Source organism: Arachis hypogaea, chromosome 20 (genome assembly GCF_003086295.3).
Source record: "Arachis hypogaea cultivar Tifrunner chromosome 20, arahy.Tifrunner.gnm2.J5K5, whole genome shotgun sequence".
Taxonomy (NCBI): Eukaryota; Viridiplantae; Streptophyta; class Magnoliopsida; order Fabales; family Fabaceae; genus Arachis; species Arachis hypogaea.
Genome location: NC_092055.1, coordinates 74,802,516 through 74,807,380, shown reverse-complemented (window position 1 = coordinate 74,807,380; position 4,865 = coordinate 74,802,516). Strand labels below are relative to the sequence as shown.

General features: G+C 36.9%; 1 non-coding gene across 1 annotated transcript; it reads left to right on the top strand.

The window, feature by feature from the left end:
- The first annotated feature begins 2,271 nt into the window (after positions 1-2,271).
- Positions 2,272-2,379, top strand: LOC112788345 (small nucleolar RNA R71). The gene has a single exon (XR_003195713.1). It is a non-coding gene; the product is annotated as a small nucleolar RNA R71 (small nucleolar RNA).
- The last annotated feature ends 2,486 nt before the right edge of the window (positions 2,380-4,865 follow it).

The window sequence follows — 4,865 nt, the reverse complement described above, 5'->3', positions numbered from 1 at the left end:
TGAGTGGTGAAGAGGTGATGGGGAAGAGAGATTGAGGTGATTGGTGAAGGGTTTTTGGGGAAGAGTGTTTATGGGGTTGTGTGAAAGAGAGTGGTGAGAAGAAGTGAGTGGAGGTAGGTGGGGATCCTGTGGGGTCTACAGATCCTGAGGTGTCAAGGATTTACATCCCTGCACCCATTAGGCATGTAAAATGCCTTTGCACACAACTCTGGGCGTTCAGCGCCAGGTTGGTGCCCATTTTGGGCGTTCAACGCCCATTTGTTGCCATTTCTGGCGTTGAACGCCAGAACCATGCTTGTTCTGGGCGTTCAGCGCCAGAATGCTGCCCATTTTGGGCGTTCAGCGCCAGAACCATGCTCTGTTCTGGCGTTGAACGCCAGGCAGATGCTCCTCCAGGGTGTGATTTTTCTTCTGCTGTTTTTGATTCCGTTTTCAATTTTTATATTTATTTTGTGACTCCTCATGATCATGAACCTATAAAGACATATAACTAAGAAAAATATAGTTAGATAAATAAAAATTGGGTTGCCTCCCAACAAGCGCTTCTTTAATGTCAATAGCTTGACAGTGGGCTCTCATGGAGCCTCACAGATGTTCAGAGCATTGTTGAAACTCTCCAACACCAAACTTAGAGTTTGGATATGGGAGTTCAACACCAAACTTAGAGTTTGGTTGTGGCCTCCCAACACCAAACTTAGAGTTTGACTGTGGGGGCTTGGGTTGACTCTGCTTTGAGAGAAGCTTTTCATGCTTCCTCTCCATGGTTGCAGAGGGAGATCCTTGAGTTTTAAACACAAGGGAGTCCTCATTCCATTGAAGGACTAGTTCACCTCTGTCAACATCAATCACAGCTCTTGCTGTGGCCAGGAAAGGTCTTCCTAGGATGATGGATTCATCCTCTTCCTTTCCAGTATCCAGGACTATGAAATCAGCAGGGATGTAAAGGCCTTCAACCTTTACTAACACGTCCTCTACTTGTCCATATGCCTATTTTCTTGAATTGTCTGCCATCTCTAATGAGATTTTAGCAGCTTGCACCCCATAGATTCCCAGTTTCTCTATTACAGAGAGGGGCATGAGGTTTATTCCTAAACCAAGGTCACACAGAGCCTTAAAGATCATGGTGCCTATGGTACAAGGTATTATGAACTTTCCAGGATCCTGTCTCTTCTGAGGTAATGTCAGTTGATCCAGATCACTTAGTTCATTGATGAACAAGGGAGGTTCAACTTCCCAAGTATCAATGCCAAATAATTTGGCATTTAGCTTCATGATTGCACCAAGAAACTTGGCAGTTTGCTCTTCAGTAACATCCTCATTCTCTTCAGAAGAGAAATACTCATCAGAGCTCATGAAGGGCATAAGGAGGTTCAATGGAATCTCTATGGTCTCTAGATGAGTCTCAGATTCCTTTGGTTCCTCAGAGGCAAGCTCCTTATTGGTCACTGGACATCCCAGGAGGTCTTCCTCCTTGGGATTCACGTCCTCCTCTCCCTCATTGGGTTTGGCCATTTTGCTTATGTCAATGGCCTTGCACTCTCCTTTTGGATTCTCTTCTGTATTGCTTGGGAGAGTACTGGGAGGGATTTCAGTGATCCTTTTACTCAGATGGCCCACTTGTGCTTCCAAATTTCTAATGGAAGATCTTGTTTCATTCATGAAACTCACAGTGGCCTTGGACAGATCAGAGACTAAGTTTGCCAAATTAGAAGTATTTTGTTCAGAGTTCTCTGTCTGTTGCTGAGTGGATGATGGAAAAGGTTTATTATTATTAAACCTGTTTCTTCCACCATTATTAAAGCCTTGTTGAGGCTTTTGATCCTTCCATGAGAAATTTGGATGGTTTCTCCATGATGAGTTATAGGTGTTTCCATAAGGTTCACCTAAGTAATTCACCTCTGCTATTGCAGGGTTCTCAGGATCATAAGCTTCTTCTTCATACGAAGCCTCTTGAGTACTGTTGGATGCAGCTTGCATTCCATTCAGACTCTGAGAAATCATATTGACTTGCTGAGTCAATACTTTGTTCTGAGCCAATATGGCATTCAGAGTGTCAATCTCAAGAACTCCCTTCTTCATAGGCGTCCCATTATTCACAGGATTCCTTTCAGAAGTGTACATGAACTGGTTATTTGCAACCATGTCAATGAGTTCTTGAGCTTCTGCAGGCGTTTTCTTTAGGTGAATGGATCCACCTGCAGAAGTATCCAGTGACATTTTTGATAACTCAGATAAACCATCATAGAATATATCCAAGATGGTCCATTCTGAAAGCATGTCAGAAGGACACTTTTTGGTCAGTCCTTTGTATCTCTCCCAAGCTTCATAGAGGGATTCACCTTCTTTCTGTCTAAAGGTTTGAACATCCACTCTAAGCTTGCTCAGCTTTTGAGGAGGAAAGAACTTGGCTAAGAAAGCCTTGACCAGCTTATCCCAAGAGTTCAGGCTATCCTTGGGTTGAGAATCCAACCACACTCTAGCTCTATCTCTTACAGCAAAAGGGAAAAGCATGAGCCTGTAGACTTCAGGATCTACTCTTAACAGTATCACATATCTGCAAGAATTCAGTTAAGAACTGAAAAGGATCTTCAGATGGAAGTCCATGAAACTTGCAGTTCTGCTGCATCAGAGAAACTAATTGAGGTTTCAACTCAAAGTTGTTTGCTCCAATGGCAGGAATGGAGATGCTTCTTCCATGTAAATTGGAATTAGGTGCAGTAAAGTCACCAAGCATCCTCCTTGCATTATTATTATTTTCGGCTGCCATCTCATCTTCCTGTTCGAAAATTTCTGAAAGGTTATCTCTGGATTGTTGTAATTTAGCTTCTCTTAGTTTTTTCTTCAGAGTCCTTTCCGGTTCTGGATCTACTTCAACAAGAATGTTCTTGTCCTTGCTCCTGCTCATATGACAAAGAAGAAGGTACAGAAAAATAATAATAATAGAGATCCTTTATACCACAGTATAGGGATCCCTTTGTGAGTGGGAGAAAAGAGGGAGACAAAGAATGTATTGTAATGGAAGAAACACAACTGTGAGGAGGGTAGAGATGTGAGATGAGATGTTAGTAGATGAATAAATAAATAGAGTAAGATGGGAGAGGGAGAATTTTCGAAAATAATTTTTGAAAAAGGGTTAGTGATTTTCGAAAATAGTTTATTTTGAAAAAGGTTAGTAATTTTCGAAAAATTTTGAAATCAAAAATAAAAATAATTAGTTAATTAATAAGAAATTTTGAAAAAGAAGGAAGGGATTTTCGAAAATGAGAGAGAGAGAGTTAGTTAGGTGATTTTGAAAAAGATAAGAAACAAACAAAAAGTTAGTTAGTTAGTTGAAACAAATTTTGAAAAGATAGGAAGTTAGGAAGTTAGAAAAGATATTTTGAAATCAAATTTTTTTGAAAAAAAAAGATAAGATAAGAATATATTTTTGAAAAGATATGAGAGAAATTAGTTTTTGAAAAAGATTTGAATTTTTAAAATCACAATTAATGACTTGATTCACAAGAAATCACAAGATATGATTCTAGAACTCAAAGTTTGAGTCTTTCTTAACAAGTAAGTAACAAACTTGAAATTTTTGAATCAAAACATTAATTTTTATTGTTATTTTTGAAAATTTTATATAAAAATAAGAAAAATATTTTTGAAATTTTCGAAAATAACTAAGAAATTTGAAAAAGATTTGATTTTTGAAAAAGATTTTAAAAAAGATGAGATTTTCAAATTGAAAATTTGATTTGACTCATAAGAAACCACTTGATTTAAAAAATTTTGAAAAAGTCAACTCAAATTTTCGAATTTGATGAGAGAGAAAAAGGGAAAGATATATTTTTTTTTATTTTTTGAATTTTTATGATGAGAGAGAAAAACACTAAAAAGATGCAATGCATGAAATTTTTAGATCAAAACATGTGATGCATGCAAGAATGCTATGAATGTCAAGATGAACACCAAGAACACTATGAAGATCATGATGAACACCAAGAACATATTTTTGAAAAATTTTTAATGCAAAGAAAACATGCAAGACACCAAACTTAGAATTCTTTAATGCTTAGGCACTAAGAATTCAAAAATGCATATGAAAAACAATAAAAGACACAAAACAAAAAATCATCAAGATCAAACAAGAAGACTTACCAAGAACAACTTGAAGATCATGAAGAACACCATGAATGCATAAAATTTTTGAAAAATGCAAGATGCACATGCAAATGACACCAAACTTATAACATGACTCTTGACTCAAACAAGAAACAGAAAAATATTTTTTATTTTTATGATTTTCTAAAATTTTTTTGGATTTTTCAAAAAATTATATGAAAAAGAAAAAATAAGGATTCCAAAATTTTTAACATGAATTCCAGGAATCTTGCATTCTTAGTCTAAAGCTTCAGTCCAGGAATTAGACATGGCTCACTAGCCAGCCAAGCTTTCAATGAAAGCACCGGTCCAAAACACTAGACATGGCCAATGGCCAGCCAAGCTTCAGCAGGTGAATCAGGAACAGCAGCAGGTGGATTAGCAACAACTAGCTTGCTCTTGATAACAAATTGCTGCCTCAGTCCAAATAAATTTAGACATGGCTTTACAGCCAGCCAAGCTTCACATGCTTCATGAAACACTAGAATTCATTCTTAAAAATTTTGAATAAAATTTTTGAAAACATTCTTATATTATTTTTTTTTTTTAATACAAAGGAGAAAATTTTCAAATATTTTTGAAAAATTTTTGAGAAGAAAACAAAAAGAAAATTACCTAATCTGAGCAACAAGATGAACCGTCAGTTGTCCAAACTCAAACAATCCCCGGCAACGGCGCCAAAAACTTGGTATGCGAAATTGCTACTCAGGTTGTGAATTGTT